Below are 24981 nucleotides of genomic sequence, written 5' to 3'. Positions count from 1 at the left end.
CCAAAATCCGTCCATAAATTCTAAATTGGTGGCAGATTTCCAAATATTTCACTCTTAAATTCAGCCTTAAATGCCTTAAATGTCGCCCCCCCCCCCCCCCCCCGCTCCTCTTAACTGTCTCCGGGTAGTCAAATCATGAACAGTGACTATAACGATTACTTTATGGCTGCATTGAGTGGTCTCTCCTCCCATAGTGCAGCTCCCTTTGCACTTCTTCTGGTATTGTGACATCATTCATTTTTGCGCAGACCCCTGTCGCATAGCTCTTCAAACCAGGCAGACTAGTTTATAGTCCCACGCCTCCTTGCAGCTTCCTGGAGCGCTAATACTGTGCTACCGTCATGTAGTCATTGGGCCGGATCCTCGGTGTATGGATTCAATTGACTTCCATTCACCCTTCCTAAAAATGGATCTCCATTCAATTTTGCAAGCTAAATTGCTCCACCATCTGTAATCTCTTTGATAACATATGGCCCCATCCAATGGATCTGAAATTTTCCTGGAAACTTATCAAACTTATTATCGTATAATAAAACTAAATCATTTACCTTAAAGGTGTGTTACTAGTTTGATGTGCCGATTGTGCCAAGCTTTTCCACATCCCCTCTAAACCTGCTAATGGAATCCAGCCAAAAACATCCCTCCACCATTCCTGTGAAAGCCGCTATACGTATACTATGCATAATGCATTCTATAGGCATTACAACTTCTACACCATAGGCCAACCCAATAGGTGTCTGACGAGTAAGCTTTTAAGTAGTTTTATAGGCCCATAACACTGCTGATACGCGCATGTCCCAATCATTTTTCTGCACGTTACAAACCTTTGTCAATGCATTGTCCAATATCTTATTAAAAGCCTCAACTATTCCATTGGCATGAGGATGGTATGGTGTACACTTCTAATGGTAAACCTGGAACTCCTCTGGCAGTGCACTAACTGTTTCATACTGCGGTCACTCATCAAAACCTTCAGGAAACCAAACCTGGTCAACACATGTTCGAATAGGAATTTCATTGTTGTTGCCCTTGTACAGTCTTTCATAGGTTGTGCCTCCGCCCATCTGGTCAAATATTCGGTCGCAGTGATGATATATCGCGAACCCATCTTCTTGCCTAGAGGCTGAATCGATCCTACAAAATCAATTGCCTGTTTCTCAAATGGCTACAACGACACCTACAGATTTAGAGGAATCTCATCCCTTTGCGATGGCTTGCCCGTCCTTTGACATGCATCGCATTCCCTACAATATGCTTTGGAATCCTTATGCAGCATCGCCCACCACAACCTAGCACATAAAATCTTTTGCAATGTTTCTTTTCCTGCATAATTCCTTCTCGCAGCTCCTCCATGAGCTTCTGCGAGGATATTGTTTCTTTCAATGTTAGGCACATAGCGTCGAAGTATTTCATTCAATCCCATCTTATACAAATGGCCTGCAATAACTTTAAAGACTATCGCACGCACCACCAATTCTTTCTTCTGTTGACTAGTGTATCCCTCTAGAGTCGTCCCTGTGGTCAGAAAGTGGATAATGTCCACAAAGTGATTATCCGCTATGTGCACCACGAAGAGTTTCACGTCAGGTAGCCCTTCCTCCAAATTGGTAGGCTCCTACCCCATTTGAATGTGCGATAGATGGTCCAGTCCTACATTTAATTGCACTGGCTTCATAATTACCTCAAAATCATACTCCTGAAACAACAGCATCCATCTACATATTTTCCACCCCAAAAAAGGCTTATTAACCAAGTATTTCAATGCAGAATGGTTTGTGTACATCTTGAAATGTCCGCCTAACAGGTAATGTCTGAACGTCTGGAGTGCATACACCATAGCCAACCCTTGTCAGCCTTGGACAACTTCCTCCTCACAAATGTTATAGGGTGATCCAGCTCTCCTTTGCCAACCTTTGTCAACAATGCTCCTAGTGCAATACATGAGGAATCTACATGCACATGGAACTCCTTCTAATCTAGGAAGAATAGGATCAGCGCAGTGACCATTTTCTCCTTTAGTACATCCAGGTTGCGCTAGCACTCTTCATCCCAACAGAATGTAGTGTCCTTCTTCAGTAGCTTTTCCATAGGCATGGTAATCTAAGCATAACTTTTGATGAACTTCCGATAATATCCAGTATGGCCCAGCGTAGCCACAACTGTTTAACACTCCTTAGGGCTTCCAAATTTATTATTACCATGATCTTAGCAGAGTCCACCATAATTCCTTGCCTGCACACCACATGACCTAACAAGATCCCAAAATGGAAGCAAAACAGGCATTTCTTTAGGTTTAGCACAATTTGATACCTTCGGTATGTATCCAACATTAAGCGCAGAGTGTCTACATGGTGCTTAACTAGCCCAAACACTGTCTAGTCATCCTAAGAACTTATGAATGAACTCCTTGAACGTCGTGTTTACCATGCGTGAGAAGATCGCTGGCACATTCTTAAGTCCGAAAGGCATCACTTTATATTGGAAACATCCCCATTTTGTCACGAAGGTGGTCTTATGCCTGTCTTCTGGTGCGATCTTTATCTGATGGTATCCAGAGAACCCATCAGTGAATGAATAGGCCTCCTGCCCGCCAACATTATCCAGTACTTCATCTGTGAGCAAAATTGGAAAAGGATCATGAACGCAAGCATCATTCAGCTTCCTGAGATTTGTGTAGATCCTTATTTCATCCTTCTACTTCTTTTCTTGAACGACCATTGAACTCACCCAATCAGATTTCTCCATTGTTTCAATAATACCCATTGCAAGCATCTTGTCCAACTCCAAGAAGACCTTTTCCTTGTATTTTGGATGAAGACGATATGGCCTCTACTTAACAGGCTTCACGTCCGGTTTCAAAGTTATTTTCATCACTCCCAAACTACCTATGATGCCTTTCATATCCGAAAATTTTGTGGGAAATAAATCCTGATATTCGCAGAGCAACTCAGTGACCTTATCGACTGTAGCATCATCCCAGTAATCCCCTATCTTTGGAAACTTTGGTTCTGCTTCTGTACCAATGTTTACTTTATTAGTTTTTAGTGACGCGATGATGTCGGGGTTCTCTACCTATGGTCCCTCTACTTTGTGGTAGCCTTCTACTTCAGGGATATTAATATTCCTTAGATCCTGATCTTCCCCTTCAATAGTCATATTATAGCATTCCAGCACATGGCATAGCTGGGTGCTCCAATCCGATTGAATCAATTCCAAGGGATCCTGTGGAATTCTGAAGATTGCTACCTTAACCTCCTACAGCACTTCGTCAATACTTTCGAATCCATCTTCAAAGTTGAACGTCCTCACGAACCCCTCTCTTAATATATCCCATTCCGTAGTGCTGTGGCAGAGCTCTGTTTCCAAATACCAGTTCACAGGGATGATGTCAAAAGTGTGACAGAAAATATGCACCCACTCTAGTTGCGGCTCCATTCCATAAACCTTAATCCACTTTGCCAAATGATCACACGGATAATTTCTCCCATCATACTTCTCATTCAATCGTACCTTGGGGTGACCAAATCTCATCCTCATATCTTCCTATAGTCGCACCATTCTTCAAATTTGTCTTTATGCGTACCCCACCACCGTGCAAGGATAGTGCGCAGTGCCAAATCTAGTGCTTGGAAGCGGTGTTTCTCAAGAACTTCCATTTCAAATGCATCCAGAAATTTATCAATGTCAGTTAGACCATCATAATAAGGAAAACTTCTTACCTCGGATGATACACAACACAACGATTTAGTCATCATATTACAACACAATGTAGATACTTTGTGCAACCTATTCTGCCAGTGCTCCAATTCTTCATCCGAATATGATGTACAAGAGCTTTCACGATCCCATGCAATTCGTCCATCGGCTTTTAGATTAACCCGATATTTGTCTCACACCATTATCTTATAGATCTGGTCCAAATCATCGTTGCTTTCCTCATAGTCATGGACCGGTTCAGTTGAGCGTGGTCCTTTTGCAGGGTCCAATGGTACTACCACACGGAGCATTTTCCTTTCAAATGACATTGTCCACTTCTTCAAATTGATGACCCCATTCATGTCAATAGCCCAATAAATTCCAAGGAGTGTAGGATATCGATTGTTGTCATCAACAATCTCTATTACTTCAAAGTTAGCCAACACAGTCGCATCTTCTATATCTATAGTTACCTCATGCAATCTCCCCACAGGGATAATCTTCAGTTGATTTTCCATTCATAATTGAATCGAAGACCACTGTAGTGCATGCCTCCCATCTTTTCCCAATTTTGTTTAGGCAAAACATTCGCATCTGACCCTAGATCCAAAATAACTTGATCCATCTCATATTCTCCTATTTGCACAGTGAGCCTCATCTCGTGTCATGTTCTCATCTTATGTCTGCCGATCTTTCTGATCGCATGGTGCCCATCAGAAGTATTATCTCTACCAGCACATTTTTTTATCAACTCCTGTAATCCTTTGACATCCCAATTGTCGCGCCGCAATTTCATGCAAGTCTCCAAGAAATTAGTAAGCATGGAGGGGTCACCTTCTTTGAAAAACCTATCCTGACTTCCTGAGGTAGAGGCTTTAGTGAAGCTTTTCTTTGGTTCCATGAACATTTCCTTTGCGTGCTCCAAATCAAACCCAACTTCTTTTCCTAATGCCTTGTAGATCCATCCACCTTCTTCAGGTTATTATCCCTTATCATCATCAGTCGTCATACCACTTCACAACACAATATTGACATTGGGATCTTCTTCGCGAGGCTCTACCCTCATCATCTGCAAATTTTGGGTAGGCTACTAAGGTTGTGCCTTCTTCTCCTACATTTTGGCTATCAATATAAGGAATTCTTCTTTCGCGTGGTCAAACTGAGTACAATAGTGGCATGACAGGTGTGTCTGGCTCATACACTCCTGTGCGTAGTGTCCTGGCACTCCATAATTATAGCAAATAACTTGCCCTCGACCTCTACCAAGTCCTCCTCCTCCTCAGCCTCGTCTGCGACCCTGATATCCTCCATGCACTCCCCCAGCACCTTGATTCAAAGGCTAAGTTTCTATTTGCATTCAATAAGCGAGCGTTCTTTCCATCATTAATTCATAGCTACGTCAATTGCATTCATCATGGCCTGCCGATTTATAGAAATTGCAAAATAACTATTGCGGTGTCTGCACAAAGTTTTGCAGTAAGTGGCAATTGTCTGTTACATATATTCCTGCTACTTGATAGATAGCATACCACAGCCCGAGACTTGTACTTGGTCCAGCTTGAGCTTCCTACCTCAGGGGCCTTGGCCCTCCTCTTGCCATATAATTTGTGAAAACAGGGCAGTGCTCCTTATCATGCCCCTCGCTTTTACACTTAAGGCACCAAACATCTTCACACACCTCTGGCCGAGTCACTTTTTCCTTTTTCAAGCTTTGAAACTCCAAGTAGGGATTCTGCAAATCTGTATGCATCTATTGAACTCCCAATGTCGCGTCCTGGATAGGCATCTCATGTAGTCTCATTGCAATCTCCAGCGCTTCTACATGTGTTCCTATCTTTTGTTGTGACAGAGCAATCCTTAAGTGAGGCGGGAGTGTAGCTATAAACCAATCGCGGTGATGACTGTCTGTGAGATTCATATTGGCTTCGTGGATTCCGCACTTCAGTCTCTGATCTAGTCCCAAGGTGTTTCACCAATTCTCATCGCGATTTCTTGAATCCCACTACCAATTGCATTTTGGACTTAGGCCTACCGAATTGCTTATTCAAAGCAGTCTGAGTGTTTGCTAACGATGCCAACGGGTTATCAGTGCAGTACTTAATGTACCACGTCAACGTGTGATCTTGTAGAGAAGTTTCCAACTCCACTTTCTTCATGTGATCATCTGTAATATTTTGTGTTATCTACATGGCCTTCACAAAGAACCAAAATTGGTATGGCTCCTCATTTCCCACGCCCTTGAAGACGGACAAATTCATTGTACTCAAAATATTGAATGGTGGCAGAGGTGGTGGTGGTGTGGGCGAATGTGTATGCTATGGAGGTGAAGGTGGAGGTGGTGTGGACGAATAAGGTGTTCGTAGGAACCCTTGTCTTATCAATTGGACAATGCTCTACATTGAAGCCTATGATGCTCCCTCGTCATCACTCAGAGGAGGCTCAATCAGCGGGCTATATTCAGGACCTATTCTCCCTCTATCCCTGAAGAACTTTCCACTTCGCGTAGCTCCAAACATCAAGGTAATGGCATAACCCACTTTTCACACAAGAGCATCTTAATCCAAGTATTCCAATATCTTAAATACTTACCGTGCGGTCCCTTGAAGAAGCATTGCTCTACTTCACTGTAGTTGACTGAGGTATCGACCGCAAGTTTTATCACAAATCCTCCTATGAATCAATCAAGCCAGTGATCGACAGCATGCACGAGCTTATCTTCAGAAGCTTCCAATCTCCATACTAGCTCCGGGGTCCACACTATTGGACCGTCAAGCCTCCACCTTCCTTGGTCATCTGCCAATTTAGCAATCCACTCGTATAGTTCGATTAGGAAGGTGCAAAAGAAGATTTCGTGTATCTCTGTGTATAGGTATCTGTCCAACCACTGTTCTTTCGTCAGGCATGGATTCCTGTTTTCTTTCGCCGCAAATTCATGGATCTTTCTATCCAACCATTCCTCAATTTCTTTCTTGGTCAGATTCCAGTGATGTGACATCACCCATATCTTTATGTAGATCCCAGTCCCGGCAATGGAACCATTTGTTAGCTTAGTGGGTCCTAACCCAAGTTCAAAGTTAGTTTCGCCAAAAAAATCCCTACACTACTGGCCCTTTCGGCATCAATCCATGGAGTGCAGACTGAATTCTCACCCAAAGCAGTATGGGGGGATGCTGGAACCAAGTTTCTGCACCCACAAATGAGTGTGATGTCATTTTATTCACTAAATCTGCCTTCGCGCCGATCAATAAGCCTTTAGGGCTTATCGATATAACTACCCTTAATCGGCTTCTATACCATTGCGAATGTTTACCACTGTCTTTTGTGAACCCTAAATATGCGAATCAGCTACTTACGTGCATCAAAGATTATTCTTAACCCAGTAATTACTCAGATCGGCTTAAGTGATTAATAACTTCCACATACAATAAGATAATCTTCACATAAAGAGTTAACAGTAATCATGCATCAATACATCATCATTTCATAAACCCATTATAACATAAGGCGCATTCATATAAACAGAAGTAAAGAGATAAACACAAGTATTTCTACAACAATCTTCTTTATTAATACTCAGTTTTGTTTATAGACTCAAGAATTCCCTGCACACTCCGCTGAGGGGTCCGTGCACTCAGTTGTGTACTCTACTCTAGGCCTATGCACACACAGCTGCAAAGCCTTCCTTCTACTTTAATACTTTTACGCTCTTCCTCTTACTGACCCATTACATTCATCTTTGTCTCTATTTCTTTCCTTAGAAATCCTAAGACACACATATTTATACAATCCCATGGCCTGCAAACCATGGGTAGATCTTCAAAAGCCGACTCAACATACATAAAAGAAGGGTAAAACCCTTTATGAAAATTTAACTCTCTACTTACTCCTTGACCACAACTTGTGGAGACTTTACAACAAAACTTGGGCTTTTGCCCCAAAATTAACCCTAGGGGACCCCATCCCAACACATACCTCTAGTTTATTTATATTTTTATTTATTTACCATACCTATGGAGTAAGTATAAACAAAGGTTTTATTTATTTACCATACCTCACTTTATTTATATTTTTATCTATTTACCATATATCTTTTTTTAGTGTCCGTAAACCTCTTTATATTTTAAATTTATATTGTGTTTATACATAATAATAATTAGATTGACTTTTAAATAGGGAAAAATGTTGAATGTTAAACATTGTTATCTTGGAGCAAGATTTTCAATTATTTGTGTTGAATTAACCTTTTCCCTTTGATTTAAGAAATGACATTGACTTTATTAAAGAGTAAAATTGTTTAAAATTTTAGTTAATTTGGAATTTTAATGTAGTAAATATTTTTTGTTAGAGGTAAATTTATGATCCATTCAAATTTACATATATGATAAAGAAACTATTAAAAGCATGAGATAATTTACTATCCATTCAAATACATAGTTATATTTTAATAATTAATCTTAGTCCATTAAGAAGATTAAAAAGTTATATATAATTTAAGGTTGCCCTACATTAGCTAAAATTATTTTTATTGTTTTTTGAGGACGTGGCATACTTACACATTGGGGTCATACTGGACTGTAAAATGCTCTCAGCGCAATAACATTATTAAATGCATATGACCACATTTTTCTGAATGATAATGATGAAGATGGATTTCTCTCTAATTGCAAAGATGGATTAACAAATTAGGTTTATTTCTAAAAAGGTTGGTAGGTTTACACACCGTCCAAATATTTTTTCCATGCCATTTTATGGTAGTAAATACGTTATGCCAAATATATCTTCAACAAAAAGTTATTGATTGAATATTTTTATTACTTTAGGGTTTACTAAGTACAGATGGCTGAAATGTAGTAAAAGTGTTATGCAAAAATATATCTTCAATGAAAAGTCATTAATGGGATTTTCTTATTAGTCCCTGCCATAGGCAAGGCAGGGACTATAGTAATTAGAACAGTCGTTATTTATATTAGTTTGAGTTGGTTACAACTAAAGTTTCTAGGCTCGCTATATATTTTTTACAATGAAAATTTTTTCTCCATCTTATTTGGCCTCTTCTGAAGGTAGAGAGGCCATAACCATATGTTATATTCTTTTATTTCCTTCCCATTTTCATTTTTCCAGTCATCATTTAGAATATTTGAACTAATGCTAACATTAATTCAAGACATTAAATATGCCATGCAAATGCAAGAGGCTAAGAGGCAAAGTAACCAAAGTGGGATCTATATTTAGATAACATCAAATTAAACTTAACCTCATGCATGGTTTACATGTGGCTCACCATGAGGTTTACACATGGTTCACCTAGTCAGCACACTATCATTGTTGTGCTCACACAGAGTTTCTATCGAGTCGGTTATGGCGGAGGAGAGATATTAACCAGCACAGTAAACTAGGCTAAGGAAGTTGTTAACCATTTAACCAGGTTCAAGCTGAGGAGAGCTCTTAACCAGCACAAACCAAGTTCAAGTCGAGGAGAGATCTTAACCAACACAATAAACGACGATCAAATAATTGCTCTTAACTAGAAAACTAGGTTCGGGCCGAGGAGAGCTCTTAATAGATGCATACATAGCTGCATAGTTGCATACATAGTTGTGATACATGTAATATGGTAGCATCAGTCTCGTCTGAATAAGGTAATCATGAACTAAGTTTCTTAATTAAACTAATTTGTTGAATTTAACACTGATAGACAATACACTAATATGCAATCTATGTTTTTGGAAACTTACCATAGTTGTTGGAAGTTTACCAGAGTCTGCAAAAATGAGCACATCTAGTATTTGTAGGGTAGCAATTCGGAAATTCCTCCAATTCCTTTTTTATATTTTCCTTGGAGCAACTTGAAGTATCATCACCTTGAAGCCTTTTCTTGGTCTGTTCCATACATGGGTGGAGTAGAAACTGGAGATCTTCTTTCTATATGATTTTCTTGATAAGTTCCATCTAAGATTCATCATCACCAGAAAAAGATTGTTTCAGGTTTTCACCTTCATCGCCATCGGTAACTGAGCTTCTCCTAGGGTGTTTGCTTCTATTTTTCACTTTGTTGTTGACACTACTCTGACCCTAGACACCACAAAATTTAAAATGACATTTTCTGACAAAAATTAATGCAGTGGCCTTTGCAGTCCTTCATCGTCGCGTCGTAGCTTTTGAATGTCACCGAAATGTATCAATAATACTAGCTTTGATCTGTCAGAACAATTTATAAATAAGATAGGCATACCTATTTTTCTGATGGGAACATCAGAAAGACGAATGTTGAATTGATTAGTCCCATGTTGTTTGGCGGATTTGGGTTCGAGGATTTCCCTTTAGCAGCATTGGGAAACAAATTTAAGGGGTTTCTGATGTTTATATTATGATGGAAAAACTCGAAGGGAAGAAACGTAGTACTATAATATTGTTGAGGACCATAATTCTCAGGGACAGAATTAAGGTGGGAAACATAGTTCATATGAGGGTCAAGTACTGCTTTATAAGTCAAGGGTTTTCAAAGAAGATGCAACTCCTACTAGCCTACATGTACAAAGATGGTAGGGTTCATGGATGAAAATCGAAAGGGGGTTTCAGGAATACCCGTGAAGCCCTGCACCATGGCTCTAAAATTTGCAGTGTTGGTGTTAAACAGGGCCTATGTTCTCACCACTGAGGTGTTACAAAGGAGTAGATGGCAGTGTGAAAAAGACAAATGGTAGTCTATCACAGAAAAAAGGAAACTCGTAAGACAAGAGCCTTGGGGCTCTTGATGCCATCCTTCATAAAATATAAAGGAATGGTTTGGACGTGGGGGCACATGGATTACATCCAAGACCACGTACCCACTCAAACATCCAGTTATTTATTTATTTTTTCAAATATTTTTTATTTTCTTAATTTGACCATAACTGTATATGGGTTTGCATGCATGGCAGGTGTCTACATGACAATCTTTCAAAGTTGAACAAAAGTAAGTTCATGGTAATGCAGGAGTTTTGCAGTATGTAATGGTGCAGCTGAAAGGGTCAATAGCAATTTCAATTTCATTTGGAGGTACTATGGATCCAGGAACTTATTTTGAATTAATTTCTATTGTAGGGTTGGGTTTGATACCAACGATAAGCTGAGCACAACCATTACAAACATAAACATACTAGAGACCAACACGACAATTTCTTATCCACTGGCGACATTAATAGACATTGGATTTACCCCTTTATGTTATGTGTCTATAAAGAATGGGAATGCTAGTAGTCCACCGATTGATATGTCCTTTCCGCATTGAGCTAAATTTGAAGACATAAATATCATAATTAATACATGGATCTGATCAATAAAGACATTTTTTGTCAATATTAATACATGGAGCATGATGGTGAGGGAAATACTTAGCTATGTCATCTCTCTTGACTTTCATTCTTGAAGACCAGTCTATGATATGAAGCCGAAGTCTTCCTTAACAATCTTATTTAGCAGATTACATGTTTTATTAGAAATGTTGTCCATTAGGAATGCCATTGGATATCATGCCAGATGTACTCATGGTAGCTGATTTTGCTTTTAACTCAGCTTAGTACTTATCTTTCCATTATTATGTAAGAGGTCAAGTTTCGTATTATTAATCCTCTATTTCTTTATGTCAATGTGAAAAAGGTTTCATCCCATTCATGTACTCTGGAAATTTCAAATAATTAAGAATATTCTTATGTACACTGAAATTTTATTGTAATTAAGAATATTATCATTGCATCCATGTGTAATATACTATGCAATTTCCATATAATTGGCGAAAATTGGAAACTTAGTTGGTGCCCTATTATTAGGGAACAATGACTTTCATGATAGGTGTATTGTAATCAGTGTCTCGGTAATCTTTGGTTTTCCTTTCTGTTACGTTATGCAAGCATCGCATGACACATTACTGTTATGTTAGTAATATTGTATCAACAATTATTGAGTTGGAAACTAACGTCCTCGTTAATTAAACTTTCGTATTATGCTATGAAATTGTGTTATGTAAGTCATAATATGAATTCTAATGCTCTTAGTATGATAATGGCATAAAAACTGTGGTTTAAAATTATATGAATTATAGTTTCTATAATTTTGTATAAATTGTTTAAGTTTTGATAATGTACAGATTATTAGCATTTGTATGGGCTTTACTCTCCCACCAAAGATCATTTGAGTTCGAGTTCATGGTAGTGATAAGCTGATGAGAGATATATGGAAGTCGTGTGTTTTGTTTTCTGATTGGTTAAGTATTTCTCATCATCTATAGCAAGGACCAAGGACAAAGGTATGAAGTACCATTGAGAGTGCAATGATAAAAGCCTATTATGTGCTTATTGCATCAGTTGGTGCTAGTGCCCATATTCATTTTCACATAAACATGAATAACACTAAGTGTTGATGGATGTCCCCACTCCTACACAGCTCTAAAGAAGTTTGTTTCTGTTAGTGCAATCAATGGATATATGGTTTTAGTTTTGTTTCTATGTGCAAGAGGATTTTTTTGAAGGGATAACAGTTCTAGATTTCGATTTTGGAGAAAGTGGTGATTTCATCAAGTCTTCTATCCATGACAAAGCTCCATATGAGGATAGAGTTCTATGGAATAGAGATGCCCAAAAACAAGAAATCGTCCTACTAGTTGAGTTTGATGAAAACATGGAGACCGCACAGAAAGTTTGTCCCTTGATTCTATGGATAAAGATATTGCTTTTTTGTAGTTTCCTGAGGTGAAAAAAGAGCCAGAGTCTTTGATTCTTATAGGTTATCCTTCCTCAAAAGGTATGTATTCCTCCTACCCATCTGTGGCTTACAGTGCTACTGTAGTTTCCCCAACAACCCAACTAGTTGTAGCATTTAACTAGGATTCCCTACTTTCACCCCAAATTAGCTTGTCTAATGGCTCTACAGAGGTATTAGCAAGAAGTACCACAGAGGAGCTACTCTTGGAGAAAAAAAAGATCTTGCCTCCAGTGTTCAGTTTTCTACGGTACCGAGGACTGGTAGCTCTATTGACCTTGGAAATCTTGTTTCAAAGGCAAATACCACTGAGGATTCATTGTCTCCCCTTCCTACGTATACACACAGGCCTAGAATGATGCAAAGAAGTTTTAGAATTCATTCATTAGATCAATTAAAGATTAATCCTAGAATCAATGAGGCTTCCTTTCACCCCCAATTTTCTCCTATATATACTTTTGTTGCAGAATTTCCAAGCACGACCCATAGATTGTAGCCCCAGTTGTCTAACTTGCAAGGGATGACAATCAGGCTTGCCTTGAGGTCAATGCACTGAGTTTTCAACACATGAGATATATAGGTTTGAAATGTATTGTTCTATTTTCTTCTTTCTTCTGGCTTTGAGATGGAAAATATTAGGGCCTAAAACCATTTTCTATCAATCACTTTCTTTCTTGTTGAAGGCTTCTTCAACTCCCATACACTTCTTCATAACTGATGTCTTTTCCTTTGATGCTTGTGTTCACTCGTATGCTGCTGGGTAAACTACTGGATCACTGGCTAAGCCCACTATTGGAAGCTCTATTGTGTATGGAACCACTCTTGTTGGGCCCTCTATTTTCAAACAAGTTCAAAGGGGTATCGATCTAGAAAGACAAAATCTCCAGCTCGCTCTACTGACTCACCATCTGCTTCCTCTGCTACTGTATCTCGATCTAGAACATAAGAATAAGGAACTGGAACTACTGACTCTCATACTGATGCTCCTAGATCTGCTTCTAGATCAAACTCATAAGCAACATAAGAATCTACTAGTAGTATAGATGTTGGGTATGGAACACTTGGCTTTGCTGGAGGATCTGGATATGCGTCTGGATCTGCTGCTAATGCTACTAAGTCAACAACTGGATATGTTATTTCCCTTTCTTATGCACCTTTTTTTGGGCATGGAACTGTTGTAGCTACCTCTACCTTGACCTCTTCCCATGCTAGTGTTGGTGTTACATAAGGTGGTGGAGAAGCGGCTACTACTAGCTCTGCCTCTATAGGGTATGGAACACCTGGCTCTGTACCTACCTTTGCCACTGGTGTTTCTTCTTCGACTGATCAGGTTATGCTTTGATTGTTGGGACTCATACTGATGTTGCTATTGTTACTGGTGCTTCTAGCTCTCAACCTGGGACTGGAAGGGGTTCCTGTACTATAGCAGTTGGGCACATGAACGTTAGCCATCATGTGTGCCCACTTCAAGAGTACAGTAAAATCTTGCATAACTTAGAGAATCTATCTTTAAGCTTTTAGTGAAGGGCCTAGAAACATGTTTGGGTTCAACAACACCTAGTCGAGCATTAAGCTTCCAATAATGCTAAATTTCAAATGTGACATTGATCACTATTGAGGTTGGGTCCAAGCCTCATCTTTGTCTTTATTTTTGCAATGCTATTGACAAAATAACCATCTCACAGTTCAGTTCTACCATATAAGAGCTTTTCCAGTAGGCCTTGGACAATTTTTATGGATAAATTTACAAGCTCATCATTATATGCAAATGTATCATTCTAGTCAATTCATTGTTGCAATGCTACTGACAAAATACTCACCTCATTTCTCAGATCGCCCACTCAACCACCCCAGCTCCTTGCCTCACTCCCTGCTTAAGGCAGGGACTAGATGCCATGCAACCCCTCTTGTTATTTTAGGGATTACTACATACAGATGGCCAAAATGTTTCTTCAACCAAATTAAGAAAAACGTGAATAAGCAAAATATGTCATTGACCAAAAATTTTGATTGGATTTTTCTCTCATTTAAACAACTGTGGATATGCAAAATATGTTCTTCAACCAAAATTTAAGGACTAAATGTACGTGGACAAATATGGATAAAAATATGTTCTTCAACCAAAATTTAAGGATTAAATGTGCGTAGATAAATAGTTAAAAATAGTTTGTTTTTCAAATTGGTATATTTTTACAATGGGTATATATATTTTTAAAGTGAGCTTCAAATAAAAATGTACAACCAAAAACAACTTTATAAGAACCAATAAGATGCAAGATGATGATGTCAACCATGGGCATGATTCACTATTTTTGGAGTAAAAAAGTAAAAAGATTAAAAAATAAAATAAAATAAATATGTTTTCAACTCGTATTTTCAACTTATCTCCCTACGATTTTACTCAAATTTCAAGTGGGAGCACTCATTGGATGTAAAATTTAATTCCTCATCCAAGGAGTACCCATGTTGCATACTTTCGATGGACCCTGCTACATGAAAAGTGAGAAATACATTAAAAAAAAATGTAATTGCAATCACGTTTTTCATGTATTTCTCATTTTTTGTGTAGCAAGGTCAATCTCGTTTTTCATGTATTTCTCATTTTTCATGAAACAGGGTCCATCGAAAATATGCAACATTGGTACTCCTTGGATGGGGAATTAATTTTGCATCCAACAAGTGTTCTTGCTCGAAAATTGAATAAAACCATTGGGAGATAAGTTGAAAATGTAGGTTTTTTTCCCTCTAAAATTTAATGATATAATCTAATATTATTTATTATTTCTACTATTATTTTATAATATTTTTTAGGAAACTCATTTTAGACCTCAAAATTTCTCTAATATAAAAATTATTAATTGAACCTTTCTCCACTTCAAATTTATAATTATAATATTTAAAAATTAAATATATATAAAATTAGTTACAAGTTTTAATTAATTTATTGAAAGTTAATTTAAGAAATTAATGTAATTATAACTATTATATTACAATAAGTTTGAGTTACACAATATTAATTTAGAATATTAAATATTAAATTAACCTTGAATAAAAATAAATTTATAAATTAAAATTGCATAATATTAATAAATTTAAGTTACAACATATTAATTTAGAATACAATAAATTAATATTTAAATTAGATGAAAATAAATTTATAAATTTAAATTGGTATGAAAACTAATTTTTTGTTTTTTATAAATATATAAAATTTATAAAATAAAATATAAAATATAGAGTTTTGTAGCAATAATTAATAAATTTAAGTATATATTCCTTTATTTCTAAATCATTAATCAATCTATCTATCTATTTATTTATTTGTGAGTGGAAGAATTAGTAATTGAGTTAGTCTTATATTTGCATGATATGGTATTGATTTCAACTACTATCACTATAACTTCTAATTGAAAGTCAGGCATGTGGGAAATCCATGAGGTTTCGAACCAGTGACCGTTACGTAAGGCATGCCTTAACAATACGCCATTTCACCAACTATTTTTCACCCTTTGAACAATCAATCTATTTATTATATTAAAGTGATTTTTAAGTAATATACTCAATTATTTGTATCATGTTTTAAATTACATATATACAAAATTGAAAAGAAGAAACAAAGAGAAACAAGATTATTGGACTTTTGTATTATAATCATTTAGATTGAAGCTAACATGTGATTAACGAGAAATCCAATTTATTCAAACAAAAATACATTGAATAAATTAGCACAAGCTTGATAAGTTCCACTTATATACATAGTCAATAATTTGTAACAAAATAAATTAACTTCTAACTTTTCACATAAATGAATTCATGCATTTAAACATACATTATGATAATATTGACAACAAACTTAACTAATTTTTTTATCGATGAATGGAAATTGTAAAACAAGTTATGAATAATAAAAAGATTTACAACCATAATGAATGTACATTATGATAATATTGACGACAAACTTAACTAATTTTTTTAACAAATGGAAATTGTAAAACAAGTTATGAATAATAAAAAGATTTACAACCATAATGAACATTCATTTTGGATGTGGATGCCCTATAAGAATTCTACATGGTATTGTAAATTACCCCTTGCATGGAAGGGTAATTAGATGTGGCAAGGGGGCTTTGATAGTATCCACCTACCATTGATGTAGGCACATGTGGAGTTGTACCTATAACAAGAAATGTTAGAGGTGGCCCATATGGATTTCCATGCATGTTATTGCTATAAAGAACCTAGTTCTCGGTATGTGGATTGCAGTGATCCAATAATCCCATTAGTTGTGTTTTCGTTAAAAGGTTGAGGGAGAGGATTATCAAAGATGAAAATATAAAGGTATCCTAGCTATTTACAAATTAATTCAAATTGTCGAACATTAATGATTGTTTCTTCCTTATTTTAAGGTATAGTGGTTGTGATACAATTTGTTATTACTAAAAAAGACTTGAGAAAAAACTATAAGAGAAGCTTAGGGGACTTCAATTTTGCAGACATTGTGATATATGTGTCATTCATAAATATGGTGCACTAAAAACTCCTCTTGAGTCTTCTATGGTATTATCATATGAAAATCATAAATGAAATGTGATAATATGGTTAGTAGATTTCTCTATTAGTTTACCTTCAATTTTTTTATTTTTTTTATTTTTTATATTGGAGAAGAGTTTCAAAAATATTTCAAGCTATATGGCATCATAAAAAAATATTAATTATTAATTTATATTGATTTAAAAGATTAATATATAATAACACATAAGTTACATTAAAAATAGTTAAATAATTTAAAAAGATGTCAATGGTTTCTATCCTATAAAAAAAAGCTTCTCTAATATAAAGTAGGAATAATTAAACATATCGATGGTATATGTTTGAAAGTATATCGCTATAAAATTATCTTTTAATTATTTTTAATATTAAAATAAAATATTTATTATAAAGTAATAATGATTAAACGTGGAACATCTATATTGAGCTTAAGCTCTTTTGTTAACATCCTCTTCTTCTGATCATGATTGAAGGAGCGATGGAGGCGTATCATGGTTTTAGGGTTTCAGAAGACTGCGCCACCGCGGCTCCTGAAGGTTTGCTCTGCTCTCGAGCAACCAGAAGCCTGTCCGCTGGATACTCAAAGCTTGAGGCTTCCCTCTCGCACTGGGTCGGATTCTCTGATGGGAAGGATTTAAATGATTCAAACCACAACAAAAAGAGTCCAGCATGTTACCCTTACTTCTGGGCACAGGTCGATAACCTCAGGGCGGCACTAGCCTTTCATCCAGAGGTTTTTACTCTAAATCAACCGATCCTCACCCAGTCCTGTCTTGATGCGCTCCCCTCCGCGACCGCAATGCACAGGCCTGGCAGATCCATTTGCGTCTATGGAAAACAGAGGCGTATGGTTTCCATGCCCCATTTTGGTAAGATGTGGATCCGATCTACCGAGCTAGGGTTGATTTTAAATGACAGAGTTGAAGATCAAGTATGGTGTGGGACTATGGACCTGGATCCGCGATGTTTTGAGTTTTCTCTGCCCTCGGCTGCGCAGATCTGGGCTTTTATCACCCTGACGCAGCGTATTAACAGAGGACTCACAGATCCCATTGCAGCAGATCCGAGTTGGAGCAAAAAATACCTCAGGCAGAAGATTTCTTCTCTCCTGCGGCCTCCTTTGCGTCAAGAGATGGAAGACTCAAAATATTCTGGCCCCGTGCTACTCCAGAAATATTTTGAAAATTCCTCTGCCCCCTTTCAAATTCAAATAGCACAGATCTCTAGCAAGACCATTCTGCAATGGGTAAACCCTACAGATCTGGTGCAGAACCTCAAAGCAAATCTGGAGCACAGACTTGGGATCCCCTCAGCCCTACAGAGACTTATTTTCCAAGGTAAACAGCTCGAAGATCCTCTTCCTCTCTCTTTTTACAGCACAAAAAGCAACAGTTCTTTAGTGTTTTCCTTTCGCTTGAGAGGTGGAGCTGCAGGGCAATCCTCTTCTGCTCCTCCACACTCCTACAAAGCCGCAGTCCGCTCTGAGATACCCGCAACCCCGAAACCTCCCAAACCCAAGCCTTTTTTGGTTGATAAATTGGAGGAGGTTCCCTCTGTTGAGATCTCCTACTCTGATCTTGCAGACGACACCCAAAAATTTGCTGAAAGGGCCATCATCTGCAGATTCAATGGGCTCTGGCCACGCTCAAAGGATCTTTATGACTGGATCAAGGACAACTGGACTGACCGTTGCAAGGTTTATTTCTGTGAAAATGGGTATTTTATAGTGTTGTTCAATAACCTCGAGCACTACGAAAACGCCTTAGAAGAAGGCCCTTGGTTCATGGGTTCAGCAGGCCTCTTCTTAACTCCATGGTTTCCAGACTTTGACCCAGCTTCTGCAGTCATCACTAAAGCCCCTGTATGGATCAGACTTCCAAATCTCCCAATACACCTATGGCGCACAGAAGTATACAGGCAAATAGGCAATACCTTGGGTTGCTTTTTAATGGGAGATTACAAGAGGGAACAGCAAGGTCTCTATACATATGCTAGAGTATGTGTGGAGCTAGATTTAAGCAAGGGATTGCCAGAGCAAATCAATCTCAAGATCAATGACTCTATCTGGACCCAGTTTCTAGATTACGAAAACACTGCCTTCCGATGCCGCCATTGTCACCTAACAGGGCACCTGCATAACTCCTGCCCTTCGCTGACAGCTAGAACGAAAAAGGGCATCTTCGCAAAATCCAAGCCCAAGCGTTGGGCTCCCTGTCCACCGCCGCCAGCTGGGAGCTCTAGTTCCCCAAGTATGGAGAATGAGGAAAGCGATTCAGAACCGGACCAGGCGCCTCAGCCGATGGTTCCGCCCACGGACACTATGGGGCACACCCATGTCACAGCAATCTCCCAGAAACGCGCCCATGAGACTTCCTCCTCTGAATCAGAGAAGGAGTTCCCGAAGATAGAGAATTCCAGTCTTCAAGTTGTTCTAGCTCATTCTCCCCATGATGGCTGGACAGAAGTCAACAAAAAGAAAGGGAAAAAACATTGTGTTGTAGTTACTGACCCTCTGGGGTAAAAGCCTGTTAGTCAGTCCTTGCTCTCAAATTTTTTGATGTAGCTCTGAGTTTGTATCTTTCCTCCGGGACCGAGGTTAATGAATCCATCATTTCCGGTCTACCGGTCTCTTGCTTCTCCTATTTGTACTATATTTTACTTAATAGATTTAGTCTTTATCGAGAAAAAATAATGATTAAACGTGGTGTATTTATGTGTTTGGAAGTATATCATTTATAAATTCAAAAACATTCCTATCACTCTTTTCATATGGACATGTATGCTTTGGAATTATTTTTATAACATAGAACTTTCCAGAGGAATTATTTTTATGACCTTGAACTCTCTTTTCATATAAGTAAGAAGGATTCAAAATACATGTCATTCTTTTAACATATTCCATTTCATTATGAAGGAAATAAAGCCAACTTTTTTCACCATGGTATTGATAATAATGGGAGTTTCAAGGTCAATGTCATGTCTGTGGGTTTTTTTAATTGTGATTTTTATTTATGTGATGTTTATAATTATTGTGATTCTTATTACTACACTCGCATTTACTTATGTTAAGATTTTGTTACTCATTTATATTTTCTTCCATTAATATAAGATCTGGTGTATCATTTTGGTTTATTATTTTAGGTTTAATTATAGTATTATGATATGATTATTTAAATAACATAGGTTTTTAATTATAAATTATTAAATTATAGAAACAAAAATACTAATAAGTTTGTTTGCGCATATTTTATTTGAATATAAACATTTTGTATGTAGTTTTGATATTTTTTAAACAAGATAATAAATAATAATATATTAAACTAATTAAAAAAATAAAAGATATATAATATTATTGTAAATTATTTTAAAATTAGGAAAGTTTATTGTGTAAATGTTTACCGACATTAGAAATGAGGAAGGAATTTATGATATTTATTTGGACTTAGTTAAGGTAGTTTATAGAGAAAATTTAGATATGTACCAATGGTGTTGAACAATTTTGAGTCTTCAAATTTTGGATTGTGATTCATGTTATTCTAATTTTTTTTTGGGTCCCCTCATATTATTAGATTTATTGATGAGGTTTTTCATTGTGATATTCTTATCAATTTAAGAAATTCTCAATACTTACTATCAAGATATCCTCATTAATTTAAGAAATTTGTAGAACCTTTAATTATGATATTCTAAGTAATTCATAAAAAAAATTCAATGAGCTTGGATCATTTAATTTCAAGATTACATATAGATGTTATTGTGGCTAAGAATTAAATATCAATTTTACTCCTCATTACTCCTAAGTTTTGGCATTCTACCTTCTCATTCATTTTTCCTCCTAACCTTTTATTGTTATAAATACATTATAATAAAAATATAAAAAAAATTCTCCCTTCATTGTAATTCAAATACATTAAAATAATTAAAAATTTCTTTAAAAAATTACTTACATTACATATATATTAAATTTAGAAACATATATAAGAGATTCAAAACGACTCGGCTCTGCAAGGCGACTAGGGTTCCTCTGAAACCCGTGACGGCGCTTCCAGACAGAGGAGCCTCCTGCAAACCCTGACCTATTCCAGGCACTGAGACCACATCGCATCAGCTCTGCGCCAGCCAGGCGCTATGGAAACACCGGGGGGGGGGGGGGGGGGGGGGCGACAGGGCCCTCCCCAATGCAGCAGGAGAAGGACTCTGACCTCTTCTTCGGATCGATTAGCAGAGAAATATTGAACAATGAAAGCTCAACAAGGCAAGAGAACAGCAAGCCGGAAGATCCGCAAGGTCAGGACAATGGACCTCAGGACAAAGGGAAAAACGACAAAAAGGAGACGCCAAAAGTCACCTCAGCCACCTGCAAACCTGTAGCTGCAGAAAGGCCCAGAATCGAACTACAAGGTCACCTGGTAAATGCTAGAATAGAGTTTATGAAAGAGCATGCAATCATAGGGAAATTCATAGGCTTATGGCCAACGGAAAAAGCTCTCTCTGGTTGGATAGCTGCCAAATGGAAACCAAAGGGAGATGTCCAGCTTCAACTAGGACCGAAAGGCTTCTTTACAGTCATCTTCTACTGTGTGGAAGACAAACTCAGGGTGTTAGGTACAGGCCCACATTTCTTCAATGCTGCAGGGCTGTACATGCGAGACTGGAAACCCAGATTTAATCCAGATAAAGAAGACCTAACCTGGGCACCAGTATGGATCCGACTATATGGACTCCCTGATGAATATTGGGACGAAGATTCACTCAAAAGAATTGGAAATGGTGTGGGAGAATACATCAGGACGGCCGAAGAAACCAAATCCCGCAGATTCATTTCATATGCTCGCATATGTGTCTTCATAAGGTTGAATGAAGCGCTACCAGAATCGATAACACTCTCCCACTGGGATGAAGAATGGACCCAGCCCTTGGATTATGAGCATGTGCCCTTCCGATGTAGACGATGTCATGCTCTGGGGCACTTATTCAGGGACTGTCCTCTAAATGTCCCAGATCTGTCTCAGAACTCCTCCGCCAAGCCCAATCAAGATGGGTTCACCAAAGTAACAAGCAGAAGGCGCTCGCACCGGAAAAACGCCAGCGGGCAAAAGTCTCAGCAGAATAATCACAAAGATCAAGCATCCAAAAATAGTTTTGAGATCCTCAATAGCATTCCGGAAGAACGACCCATGGAAAATTCCAGCAAAGCCGATCTCCCATCCTCCTCAAGCCGCCCCCCCCCCCCCCTCCAGCCCCCCCCCCAACTCGAAAACCCCTTTCATAATACCAACCATTTTATCCAGGAATCAGGAGGATCCGATGAATAACCCCAAGAATATGGAGATAGACGGGAAACAGAAGCCCGCCCAGACTTCAGAGCCTACACAGGAAGACACCAGTGTCATAGAAATAATGGAGGAAGAAGCTGAAAATGTGGACCTTCACGGACTGGACATTAATGAACTAGAGTTGGCATGTAGGAAAAAGGCATTTGAATCCATCGCTGAAACTGACCTAGAAAAGTTGGAGATGGTCATCTCCAAAGTCTACCAACAACATCAGTTAGGGATTCAAGCGGGAAGCACCTGGGATGGTAGACTGCGTCCAAAAGATTTCAAAAAAAGAGGAAGGAAAACAGTTCTTCAAAGAACAATAGAGCTTGGAGAAGTCCTAGTGGATTCAGGCCACTATGCGAAGCTTACGAAATACTTCAGCCCCTCTCAACCCAGTTATCAATGAAGCTCATCTCTTGGAATCTTAGAGGCCTCAACGGCCCTGCAAAATATAGAATGCTCAAAAACATGATAAAGATGGAGAAACCGCACATTTGCTTCTTTCAAGAAACCAAATGCAATAGCGCTACTCTAGGTCGAATACTCTCCAAGGCCTGGCCGAGCTGCCAATCAGTGGCTGTGGATGCGACTGGAGCTTCGGGAGGACTCGCCATAGCCTGGAACACTCAAGCCATAACTCTCACTGATTTCCATGCAGCCCACCATCTCATTCAAGCGGCCTTTCACATTATAGGCACAAAGGTTCATGGGAACTTATCTAATGTTTACTTCCCACAGGATGGAGGCAGTAAAAAAATACTCCTTGACACCATCGAGGCCCTCAGCATTAACAGACAACATCCTCTCTGGATTGTGGCGGGGGATTTTAATATGATCACCAAACTAGAGGACAAAACAGGGGGTAGAACCAGATTGGAACCTGAGGTGGAACACTTCAAGGATTTCATCCTAAATGCCTCCCTTATTGATATGCCCTTTTGTAATGGAATCTACACTTGGAGCAATCACAGAAAAGGGAAGCATCAGATAGCCTCCAAGCTGGACCGATTTCTGATATCGGACAACGCAGTGCACATCGGGGGCGATTTCAATGCGGAGATTCTGGCCCACTCTGGATCGGATCACTGGCCAATAGCCCTGCAATGGCAAAGACCAGGGAGCAGCACCAGGAAGCCATTTCGATTTGAAAAATTCTGGTTAACCCACCCGGCATTCAAGGACTTCGTCAAATCTATTTGGGCCTCCTTTGTCCCTCCAGAAGGCACCAAAATGTTCAAACTCCAACAGAAATTAAGGCACCTGAAAAGCCACCTCAAACACTGGAATAAGGAGATCTTTGGGAACATCTTCGAAGCCCAACAGCAACTCAATCAGGAGCTCAAGCTACTCCACCAGACAGTCATCAATTCAGGGCATACAGAGGCTACCCTAGAAAAAGAAAAGCACATCAACAATCAACTTGAAGAAAGGAGAAAGCAAGAAGAAATTTATTGTAGACAGAAATCAAGGGTTAGATGGCTTAAAGAAGGAGAGCGTAACACCAAATTCTTCCACAATACAACAGTGCAACGAAGAATGCACAACAAGATCTCATTCATCCAGAACCAGGAGGGAGGTAAAGAGGAGGAGCATGAGAAAATAGAAGAAACCCTCCTCAATCACTTCAAACAAGTCCACCAAGAACAATCAGGGGATCGGAAGGCAGCTATCGAGAAAATCACAAACAACATTCCCAGGATAATAACGGAGGAGCAAAACGATCTGCTCATGAGCCCGATTCTCAGCCAAGAGGTGGATGAAGCAATGGCGCAGCTTAAAGAAGGTAAGGCTCCTGGCCCTGATGGCTTTACCACTGATTTTTTTCATGCTTTCTGGGATATGATTAAGGTAGAGGTTTGGCAAATTGTAGAAGAATCTCGAGCCCTTCGATGGATGCTGCCCTCTCTAAACTCTACCTTCATCACTCTCATTCCCAAGGAAGAGAACTCCACTACCCCTGACAAATTCAGGCCCATAGCTCTATGCAATGTTCTCTATAAAGTCATTACCAAAGTCATCGCCAACAGACTCAAGCCCCTTCTCCCTCAGATCATCTCACCTAAGCAATCAGGCTATGTGGAAGGCAGACAAATAATGGATGGTATAATACTCTCCCATGAGATCATTCACTCGCTCAAGCTCTCCAAAAAAGCGGGCATGTTACTCAAGCTTGACTTATCCAAGGCATTTGACAAACTCAGCTGGGCTTATATTCAGAACATGCTGAGAGCCTTTGGCTTCTGTGCCACTTGGGTAAGATGGATAATGAGCCTCATCTCCTCCTCCCACTTCTCCATTCTTGTCAATGGGCTGCCCTCTAACCCTTCAAACCCTCCAGGGGCATCAGGCAAGGGGATCCTCTATCCCCCTTCTTATTTGTGATAATGGCGGAGGGCCTAGGTCGGCACATCAAGCAAGCTAGGCAAGCCAACCATATTAGGGGAATCTCAATCCACAACTCCCCTGCCTCCTCCCACCAGCAGTTTGTGGACGACACCATGCTGTATGGCCATCCCTCTGCTCAGGAAGCCTCATGTCTGAAATCTCTGCTCAACGACTTCTCAAAAGCTTCAGGAACCCAAATCAATAACACCAAATCCCAAATTTTCTTCTTCCACACCCCTCCCTCTGTCAAACGTGTTGTCTCTCGCATTCTGGGTTTTCAAACTGCCTCTCTCCC

The 24981-nt window shown here is 38.7% G+C and overlaps 1 pseudogene; it reads left to right on the top strand.

Annotated features, from left to right (window-relative positions):
• LOC149243494 (uncharacterized) overlaps window positions 1–13012 on the top strand; it is an 87457-nt pseudogene extending 74445 nt beyond the window's left edge.
• The last annotated feature ends 11969 nt before the right edge of the window (window positions 13013–24981 follow it).

The sequence above is a fragment of the Pinus tabuliformis genome, chromosome 8, assembly GCF_031772625.1.
Source record: "Pinus tabuliformis cultivar Carrire ecotype Pingquan chromosome 8, CPIR1, whole genome shotgun sequence".
NCBI lineage: Eukaryota > Viridiplantae > Streptophyta > Pinopsida > Pinales > Pinaceae > Pinus > Pinus tabuliformis.
Note: the sequence above shows the minus strand (reverse complement) of the source record. Positions and strands in the feature narration are given on the sequence as shown.